We start from the raw sequence: 12,114 nt of genomic DNA, 5'->3' as shown, positions 1-12,114 counted from the left end.
ATATTTGGTTATCTTCTACAAAAAACTGATGACGTCACCACAAAATTTTGCTGAATAAATCCTATCTAAAATGTACAAAATATGATGAGTCTGTACTTGTGATTTATCATTCCATTCAAATTTTTTCGATTTGCATATACAGGGTGACTCAAAAAATTAATGAATGCGTAAATTTATTTTATTGATTTAATCAGGAACTACAAAACCGCATGCTTTGAAATCTTGCAGATGTTTTAAGGTTATAAAGAGCATAATAAATTTTTAGTGAAAATATATTTGCTTATCCCCTCCAAAAAATTGATGACGTCAGCTCGAAAGTTTGCCGAATAAATCGTATCTAAACTGTAAAAATATGATGAGTCTGTACTTGTGATTTATCATTCCATTCATATTTTTGGATTTGCATATGCAGGGTGACTCAAAAAAATTAATGAAGGCGTGAATTTATTTTATCGATTTAATCAGGAATTACAAAACCGAATGCTTTGAAATCTTGGGAATATTTTAAAGTTATTATAAGCATGGTAAACTTTTGTTCAAAATGTATTTGTTCATCCCTCCTAAAAAAATTAATGACGTCACCCTTAAATTTTGCTGAATAAATCCTATCTAAAATGCAAAAAATATGATGAGTTTGTACTTGTGATTTATCATTCCATTCATATTTTTTAGATTTTCTTAAGAGGTGGTTCAAAAAAATTAATGAAGTCAATTTATTTTATTGATTAAATTAAAGGCAACACTTATTATTAGTATTACACCCCAACCAACCCAGTTTGGTAGACACAAAATTTGTTAAAGGAAAAACTCGGTTGAAACATAAGGGTAGCACGCTTATTTACATCCACTTTAACATTACAGACCTGCATTTGTTTTATGCGCTCACTTGGTTCCGCGAATGTGAAATAGACATGTTTATAATCAACCAATTGTGAATTTCACCGTCAAGAATTAAAATAAAACCCAATCTATACATATAAAATTGTTTGTCCTGACTGACTGATTCATCAACGCAGAGCCTAAACTACTGCAGCTAGAAACATGAAATTTGGACAATAGTTTCCTTTTGTGATGTAAACACCCACTAAGAAAGGAACTTGGGAAATTCCACCCCTAAAAGGGCGAAAAGCGGTGGTAAAGTTTGTACAAGAAGACTATTTCCTAACCATTTCTGATGTAAATATTTACGTGAAACTTGGTATTAATGCTTTTCAACACAAATAACGAAACACGTATTTCACCATTTTCCGAAATTCAACCCCTAAGGGGGTAAAAAGTGGTGGATAAGTTTGTACGGGAAAACTAAAACGGCATTGACGGTTGTGTTTTATGTCACGAATTATCAGAATATTTCTCACTTAAGTATTCTAATTTTGTGTTCCCGTGTATGAAAGGATGTAGCTGTAGCAAAAAATATCCTCGAATTCTCCTGAAAGAAACCCAAACAGGCGAAGACAGCTACCCTCAATACCGGCGAAGAGGTTCCGCGGATGGTGGATTCACGGTTGAATTCCATGTTGTAACCCTAGATAACAGATGGGTGGTACCGTACAATCCACTTTTATCTTGAACTTTTGCTGCTCACATCAACATAGAGTATTGTAACTCTGTAAAATCTATTAAATGTATATGCAAATATGTTCATAAAGGATCCAACCAGGATTATTTGGTCTTGAAAATGACAATGATGAAGTCAAATTATATGAAAGTGGTCGATATATTAGCAGCTTTGAAACTGTCTGGAGAATCCTGACCCTTTCCTATACATGAACAATTTCCAGTAGTTTTTCATCTCACAGTGCACTTGAAAAATGGCCTGCTGTCTGTTTTAATCCTAACGACTTTAATAATGTAAGTGAAAACGTAAATAATTCACAGAAATAGTTATTTATGTTACAAGTGTTGAAAACGGTCCATTGCATTACGAACGGGAATACGGCGCGAGACGCAGTCGAGCGCTGTATGTAAGTGAGTAATGCAATGGAGTTTTCACACGAGTATCATACAATATTTTTTGCGCTGCCTTTTTGAAAAAATAACATTTTTCAATCGCTAAAAGAATAAATATTTCTGAACCGAAATTATGTTGGTATTGAATTTATTACCAAATACGTCATTTACCAATCTGTCAATTTGTCCGGTCTAGATTTTGAATTTCAAAGTTGAAATGGAAAATCGTGCACGTATTCAGAAAATTGCAGATAAAGCAACTGCAAATTTGTTGCCTGCAAAATCCGCAGGTCCATATGAAGCCGAATATCAAAAATTCATCAAGTGGTGCGAAGAAAATAAAATACGCGAATTTTCTGAAACGACGCTCTTGGTTTATTTCCAAATTAAGTCGGAAATCATGAAAGCCTCCACACTGTGGACAATATATTCAGTTCTGAAAAGCACTCTTGGCATCAAACATAATATAAATCATTCGAAATTTTATAAGTTAACAGCGTTTTTAAAGCGGCAGAATGACACAAGCCCAAGAAGTCTGAAATACTTACCAGTGGAAACATTTTTATTTACGGCTCCAGATCAGAGAGAATCTTGTGATTATGATTCAGCGTGAGGTTGCGAATAACGTCAAGTTTAAACGGTTTTTTTAATTAACAAGAACTACTAACAAATAGTAATAACATAATAGTTGTCAACAACATAAACCAAACCATCGAATAGTGTCAACTGTCAAATTACTACAAACCCAAATTTTGATCAACAAATTCCCCTATTTAAGATTACAACTTAAATTGCGCTTTTTTAAAATTTCGAGCCACTTTTTGTTATAATAACTTTAGATACATGATTATCAATTAGTAGTAATTACTTTGTGATAATCAATTTATTTTTTCAAAGCTTAAATTCCTCGTTTGTATTTTGCGGCGCTAGATCCTTTTTCATTGCCATTACGACACGCCACGTGTCAACGTAAAATGTCAATTACAACTATGGCAGCGCAAAAACTACTTTTCTAGCATTTTTTGAGCTTTGCAAAACGAATAATTTTGCAAAAATCCTTTTTTATGTTGAAGTCCCTTCATACTATGTGTGGAAAAGTACCAAATTTGAGAGACAAAAACGTGGAAAAAATGTTGATGGTTGGCCGGGAGTCAAAAGAGATCAAACTTTGGGCAGAGTGTACACCGTTCACCCTAATAACGCGGAATGTTTCTACCTTGGTCTTCTTCTTCAAGAAATGAGAGGGCCAACATCATTCTCGGATTTAAAAACTATTGATGGTGTCGCTTATCCCACATACCAGTCATCATGCAAAGCTTTGGATTTGTCAAGTTTAGTCAGAGTGTCAAGAGAGTGTTCATAATATAAATGAAATGTACAAGTGTGTGATTTCCTTTAAAGACACGGTGCTGTCTTTAGGAAGACAATGTTTAAAGTATTATGGTTCGCCTCAGCCTGTAAAACGTGAAGAAGTCATACAAAACAGAGACTATCTCAGAGTGATTAGCTATGACATACTTTTATAGGCACAACGAAAGTTTATTAAATACAGAACAATATCAAATTTACAACCAAGTTTTAGATAGGTCAGGTAAGTAAATGTCTGTTTTTACATGGCTGCCTACAATATTAGCGACAAAACTATCCAAATATTTTAACTTTTTTAAAGAAATATCCTTTAATTTAAAACATGACTTTTAATCAAATCGATAAAAGATAACCCAAATTACAAAATTCACGGAACCCTAACTCCAAACTTTCAGTCCTTATTTCACCCACTTAGGGGTAATTGATGCTTACATTACGAAAAGAACCTTCTGTCCAAATTTCGTGTTTCTAGCTCCAGTAGTTATGTTGATGAATCAGTCAGCCGAAGGACAAATACTTTTATATATTGTTATTAATGAAGACTTGCACAAACTTAAAAAGTAATAAAATTGAAATAAAAAAATAAATCAGCGGATCAAAAATAATGTGTCCTAATTGCGAAAACCACGCAAGCGGAGCTGCGGGTAACAGCTAGTGTTTTATATAATAAGCGGAAGTCGAAGCAATAAAACCGATGGTCGTTTTGTTTACAGTTTCTCTGTTTGACTCTCACGTATGCTGTTACGCCTGTCATCTTAAATTAAGAATGTTTATACATACACGATTTTCAGTTGCCTTTCATATTACTAGACAGCGGATTTTTGTCGGGCTACGTCACGTTTAATCGGTACTAATTCCATAAAGATAATTAACGATTTATTAATCAAACGGCTAAGTAAATGAGAACGGGAATTAACAGCAGAGTGCAACGAAACAGCGTTATTCTAATCTCAAATAAACGAAGTGCAGTCCGCAACGGCAATGATTTCGCATCCCGTACGAGCCGTACCGAGTTTGGCCTTGCCTAGCCCGACAGAAATCCGCTCTCTAGATATTACACACCGACGCCGTATACGTGAGTAAATTGTTTCGTTATTTTATTGATTATAAGAAATCAATATTCAAAACGACCCAATTCATTTTCCCGAAAATTTGGGAATACAATAATTTTATTCTTAGTATTACACTACATCTATCCCAACTGATATACGTGTCCTTGCCAAAATGTTGATGACGTCATCACAATTTTTTTTTAAATTTACACTACAAAAATGTAATGAGAAAAAAAAACACAATAGGCATGCAGTCGTCAAGTTTCCGACAGCGAGGGAAGTACTGTCTAAACTCTTTAGACCAATTTTTAACATTGTAACTTGATTAATATAATATATATAACAGTCATGTTCAAGATTTACGTAATACATGTTGTTTCAGCTTTATGAAATAACATACTCCAATTATACGTGTAGTTTATGACTCCGTTTTAATTTTTTATCCTAGACGTCCAGATTTTTAGAAAAATATAAAAATTGTATAACAACATTTTACAATGTAACTTTGTAACTTTGAAACTGCAAAAATCCTGCAAACGAATAAAGGTTACCATAAACATGGTAAATCATTAATCAAAATTTGTCGCTTCATCCCACCCTCCAAAGTGATGACGTCATATGAAAATTTTGCCGGATAAATCCCATTCAAAAGGTGCAAAACATAATAAGCCAAAATCTCTAATTTATCAATAAATTCATATTTTTAGAATTATTTGCACAGGTGACTAAAAAAAAATGATTGAGTTAATTTATGTTATTGATTATTATGATTAAATCAAGAACGCCTTACACCATTTTATCTAAATTTTGGGATTATGGTGCTGTTACTGTTAGCATTACACAGCACCTATCCAAATTGAAACACGTGTCCTTGCAAAAGTGTTGATGAAGTTATGACAAAATATTCTAATGAAAACACTTGAAACATATACATAAAATTCGCAAAATCAAATTTCACAACTTTTCGAAAAACCTTCGATCAATTATTTTTTAATAAAAACTGTTTTATAATTGGTCAGTTTGAAATTAGTAGCGTCAATCTTAATATTATTATAGTGAATGTGTATTAGTGTATTAAACAAATATATTTATAGTATACAACATAACCGTAATTTTAAACTTACCTCTATTAGAAGTCACTTTGTTTACAATAACAAAATTGTATCAGAATCTACGTTTTGATAAACTTTAACTGATTTTTAAACCGTGTACCATTTAAATACTTCTGAAGATTGAGTGGACTTATCTGAGAGTAAGTACCCAATGATATCGGACGCTTGAACAGTTACCAAAATTTTCTTAAATATCATGTTATGATAAAACTATGTAGTGCTTTTTCTTTGGCGTTCCACTTATTTTTTAACCAGCACAGAACTGTAAGTTTATTTTTCCCCATTTTCCATCATGAGAAATAACCAAATAACACAGGCCACCTTTCCAAATTTTGCTTCTTTTCTTTATTTCCATTATATTTCATGCTTTTTTGTGTTCCCTCTTTTTTCATAATTACACCCATTATGTTATAATGTAGTTTTTTACATCCCGACCCTAAGCTAAGGAAGTATTGTAATGGAGTCTCGACGTTTCATGACCTTTAAAGTATAAAAATGTAGGTCTAGCATTTCCGTCGGTCTGTCTGTCGTCGTTTTTTTTTTTTAGACACGTACTTAGTTTTCGAAATTACCAGATCGATTGTTGAAATTTTTAATATATTTTAATATCGTGTAGATGGTCAAACACTAACCAAACCTTGTTTAATAATTCCCACTAACAATGATGATGTCACCTCAAAATTGTACATAGCAAATCTGGTTTAAATTTAATAAAATAAACTACTCCTACACGTGTAGTTTATGAATCTGTTTTGAATGTTTACCCTAAACGTCCAGATTTTTATGTGCTTGGTCTAACACCACTTAAAATTTTCAGTAATGTATCCCATTATGGACTCAGGGTCGGATAGGGATAGCCAGGATGAAGAAAATAGACTACAAAAATTGAAAGAAGAAGTCGAACGAATAGAAAAAAAGAAAATTAAAACAAAATTATCGAAAAGACAAAACAAATAAAGTTAGACCTATCTTTTTAACGAAAATTAAAAAAAAAATTATTCGTTAATTTTGCCGCTGAGTGTACCAATTGTTGTCAAATTTTAGATGTCTTTTGTCTAATCATCCGCACAAACAATGTGGTGACGTCACCTCAAAACGTTGCATAGTATATATAATTTAAATAGTATGAAATTACATAATCCTACAGATGTAGGAATTCGTTTTGATTTTTACTTCCCGAGCGTAAGCAAAGGAAGTATTGCAATCGAGTCCGTCGGCCGACTCTCTACTTTTACGTTTTCTCGATCTTTCATGACCCCTAGAAGACGAAGAAATAGGTCTCCCATTTCCGTCTGTCTGTCCGTCTGTCCGTCCGTCTGTCCGTCCGTCTGTCCGTCCGTCTGTCCGTCCGTCTGTCCGTCCGTCTGTCCGTCCGTCTGTCCGTCTGCCGTCCCGGATTTTTATTAGACAGATAATCTCCGAAAGTACTCCACCGATTGTTGTGAAATTTTGTACTTATATTAAGAATATCATGTAGATGGTAAAACGCTAACCAAAATTTGTCTAATCATCCCCACCACTAATGCGATGACGTCACTTCAAAATTGTACATAGTAAATGGGTTTTCAATTGTATAAAATAACATAGTCCTACACATGTAGTTTACAACTCCAAATCGACTTTTCACCCGAAACGTCCAGATTTTTGGAAAAAAAATCAAAATTATAAAACAACATTTTGAAATTTAATTTTTAATCTGCTAACCAGAATGCTTTGAAATGTTGCAGATGTTTTAAGGCTATAAAGAGCATCATAAATCTTTAGTCAAAAAATATTTGCTTATCCCCTCCAAAAACTTGATGACGTCAGCTCAAAAGTTTGTGGAATAAATCATATCTAAAATGTACAAAATATGATGAGTCTGTACTTGTGATCTATCACTCCATTCATATTTTTTGGATTTGCATATACAGGGCGACTCAAAAAAATTAATGAATGCGTAAATATATTTTATTGATTTAATCAGAAACTACAAAACCGAATGCTTTGAAATCTTGCAGATGTTTTAAGGTTATAAAGAGCATAATAAATGTTTAGTCAAAATATATTTGCTTATCCCCTCCAGAAACTTGATGACGTCAGCTCGAAAGTTTGCCGAATAAATCATATCTAAAATGTACAAAATATGATGAGTCTGTACTTGTCATTTATCACTCCATCCATATTTTTTGGATTTGCATATACAGAGTGACTCAAAAAAATTAATGAATGCGTAAATATATTTTATTGATTTAATCAGGAACTACAAAACGGAATGCTCTGACATCTTGCAGATGTTTTAAGGTTATAAAGAGCATAATAAATGTTTAGTCAAAATATATTTGCTTATCCCCTCCAAAAATTTGATGACGTCAGCTCGAAAGTTTGCCGAATAAATCCTATCTAAACTGTACAAAATATGATGAGTCTGTACTTGTGATTTATCACTCCATTGATTTTTTTTTGGATTTGCATATACAGGGTGACTCAAAAAAATTATTGAATGCGTAAATTTATTTTATTGATTTACTCAGGAACTACAAAACCGAATTCTTTGAAATCCACTGCGAAAAAAAAAACATAATAGTCATGCAGTCGTCACGTTTCCGACAGCGAGGGAAGTACTGTCTAAACTCTTTAGACCAATTTTTTATCTTAGACATACCGATTTTTGGAAAAAATTGAATTGTATAACATTTTATACACTGCGTTTCAAAAATAAAAAACGGTACTACCCTAAAAGAGCAGACTTTTGAGCTGAAATGTTGTAGAAATAAGTAAGGCATACAGTCAAACAATTGACTAAATTATGAAGGTGATTATGCGCTTTTAACAAAAGTTATATCTCTTTCAGTATCTGGAGCCGTTAAAAACGCCGAGATCTTAAACTAGTCATTAACCAACGTATTAGTTATAATCTTTTTTGGATAGAAATCTTAAAAAATTGGTCTAAAGAGTTTAGACAGTACTTCCCTCGCTGTCGGAAACTTGACGACTGCATGGCTATTGTGTTTTTTTCTCATTACATTTTTGTAGTGGGAATTTAAAAAAAATTGCGATGACCTCAACATTTTTGCAAAGACACGTATATCAGTTGGGATAGATGTAGTGTAATACTAAGAATAAAATTATTGTATTCCCAAATTTTCGGGAAAATGAATTGGGTCGTTTTGAATATTGATTTTTACTTCCCGAGCGTAAGCAAAGGAAGTATTGTAATCGAGTCCGTCGGCCGACTCTCTACTTTTACGTTTTCTCGATCTTTCATGACCCCTAGAAGACGAAGAAATAGGTCTCCCATTTCCGTCTGTCTGTCCGTCTGTCCGTCTGTCCGTCTGTCCGTCTGTCCGTCTGTCCGTCTGTCCGTCTGTTGTCACGGATTTTTATTAGACAGATAATCTCCGAAAGTACTCGACCGATTGTTGTGAAATTTTGTACTTATATTAAGAATATCATGTAGATGGTAAAACGCTAACCAAAATTTGTCGAATCATCCCCACCACTAAAGCGATGACGTCACTTCAAAATTGTACATAGTAAATGGGTTTTCAATTGTATAAAATAACATAGTCCTACACATGTAGTTTACAACTCTGAATCGACTTTTCACCCGAAACGTCCAGATTTTTGGAAAAAAAATCAAAATTATAAAACAACATTTTGAAATTTAATTTTTAATCTGCTAACCAGAATGCTTTGAAATGTTGCAGATATTTTAAGGCTATAAAGAGCATCATAAATCTTTAGTCAAAAAATATTTCCTTATCCCCTCCAAAAACTTGATGACGTCAGCTCAAAAGTTTGTGGAATAAATCATATCTAAAATGTACAAAATATGATGAGTCTGTACTTGTGAACTATCACTCCATTAATATTTTTTGGATTTGCATATACAGGGTGACTCAAAAAAATTAATGAATGCGTAAATATATTTTATTGATTTAATCAGGAACTACAAAACCGAATGCTCTGAAATCTTGCAGATGTTTTAAGGTCATAAAGAGCATAATAAATGTTTAGTCAAAATATATTTGCTTATCCCCTCCAAAAACTTGATGACGTCAGCTTGAAAGTTTGCCGAATAAATCATATCTAAAATGTACAAAATATGATGAGCCTGTACTTGTCATTTATCACTCCATTCATATTTTTTGGATTTGCATATACAGAGTGACTCAAAAAAATTAATGAATGCGTAAATTTATTTTATTGATTTAATCAGGAACTACAAAACCGAATGCTTTGAAATCTTGCAGATGTTTTAAGGTTATAAAGAGCATAATAAATTTTTAGTCAAAATATATTTGGTTATCTTCTACAAAAAACTGATGACGTCAGCTCAAAAGTTTTCCGAATAAATCGTATCTAAAATGTACAAAATATGACGAGTCTGTACTTGTGATTTATCATTCCATTCATATTTTTGGATTTGCATATGCAGGGTGACTCAAAAAAATTAATGAAGGCGTGAATTTATTTTATCGATTTAATCAGGAATTACAAAACCGAATGCTTTGAAATCTTGGGATTATTTTAAAGTTATTATAAGCATGGTAAACTTTTGTTCAAAATGTATTTGTTCATCCCTCCTAAAAAAATTGATGACGTCACCCTTAAATTTTGCTGAATAAATCCTATCTAAAATGCAAAAAATATGATGAGTTTGTACTTGTGATTTATCATTCCATTCATATTTTTTAGATTTTCTTAAGAGGTGGTTCAAAAAAATTAATGAAGTCAATTTATTTTATTGATTAAATTAAAGGCAACACTTATTATTAGTATTACACCCCAACCAACCCAATTTGGTAGACACAAAATTTGTTAAAGGAAAAACTCGGTTGAAACATAAGGGTAGCACGCTTATTTACATCGACTTTAACATTACAGACCTGCATTTGTTTTATGCGTTCACTTGGTTCCGCGAATGTGAAATAGACATGTTTATAATCAACCAATTGTTAATTTCACCGTCAAGAATTAAAATAAAACCCAATGTTTTATATAATAAGCGGAAGTCGAAGCAATAAAACCGACGGTCGTTTTGTTTACAGTTTCTGTGTTTGGCTCTCACGTATGCTGTTACGCCTGTCATCTTAAATTAACAATGTTTATACATACACGATTTTCAGTTGCCTCTGATACGTAGGTATACGTGAGTAAATTGTTTCGTTATTTTATTAATTATTACAAAATTCATTTTCCCGAAAATTTGAGAATATAATAATTTTATTCTTAGTATTACACTACATCTATCCCAACTGATATACGTGTCCTTGCAAAAATGTTGATGACGTCATCGCAATTTTTTTTTAAATTCCCACTACAAAAATGTAATGAGAAAAAAAACACAATAGGCATGCGGTCGTCAAGTTTCCGACAGCGAGGGAAGTACTGTCTAAACTCTTTAGACCAATTTTTTATAATCAATAAAATAACGAAACAATTTACTCACGTATACGGCAACTGAAAATCGTTTATGTATAAACATTCTTAATTTAAGATGACAAGCGTAACAGCATACGTGAGAGTCAAACAGAGAAACTGTAAACAAAACGACCATCGGTTTTATTGCTTCGACTTCCGATTATTATATAAAACATTGGGTTTTATTTTAATTCTTGACGGTGAAATTCACAATTGGTTGATTATAAACATGTCTATTTCACATTCGCGGAACCAAGTGATCGCATAAAACAAATGCAGGTCTGTAATGTTAAAGTCGATGTAAATAAGCGTGCTACCCTTATGTTTCAACCGAGTTTTTCCTTTAACAAATTTTGTGTCTACCAAATTGGGTTGGTTGAGGTGTAATACTAATAATAAGTGTTGCCTTTAATTTAATCAATAAAATAAATTGACTTCATTAATTTTTTTGAACCACCTCTTAAGAAAATCTAAAAAATATGAATGGAATGATAAATCACAAGTACAAACTCATCATATTTTTTGCATTTTAGATAGGATTTATTCAGCAAAATTTAAGGGTGACGTCGTCAATTTTTTTAGGAGGTATGAACAAATACATTTTGAACAAAAGTTTACCATGCTTATAATAACTTTAAAATATTCCCAAGATTTCAAAGCATTCGGATTTGTAATTCCTAATTAAATCGATAAAATAAATTCACGCCTTCATTAATTTTTTTGAGTCACTCTGCATATGCAAATCCAAAAATATGAATGGAATGATAAATGACAAGTACAGACTCATCATATTTTGTACATTTTAGATACGATTTATTCGGCAAACTTTTGAGCTGACGTCATCAGTTTTTTGTAGAAGATAACCAAATATATTTTGACTAAAAATTTATTATGCTCTTTATAACCTTAAAACATCTGCAAGATTTCAAAGCATTCGGTTTTGTAGTTCCTGATTAAATCAATAAAATAAATTTACGCATTCATTAATTTTCTTGAATCACCCTGTATATGCAAATCCAAAAAATATGAGTGGAGTGATAGATCACAAGTACAGACTGATCATATTTTGTACATTTTAGATATGATTTATTCGGCAAATTTTCGAGCTGACGTCATCAAGTTTTTGGAGGGGATAAGCAAATATATTTTGACTAAACATTTATTATGCTCTTTATAACCTTAAAACATCTGCAAGATGTCAGAGCATTCCGTTTTGTAGTTCGTGA

Source organism: Zophobas morio, unplaced genomic scaffold (genome assembly GCF_036711695.1).
Source record: "Zophobas morio isolate AGI-343-1 ecotype UQ-CSIRO unplaced genomic scaffold, CSIRO_AGI_Zmor_V1 ptg000025l, whole genome shotgun sequence".
In the NCBI taxonomy this organism is placed as follows: domain Eukaryota; kingdom Metazoa; phylum Arthropoda; class Insecta; order Coleoptera; family Tenebrionidae; genus Zophobas; species Zophobas morio.
This window is presented reverse-complemented; position numbering follows the sequence as displayed.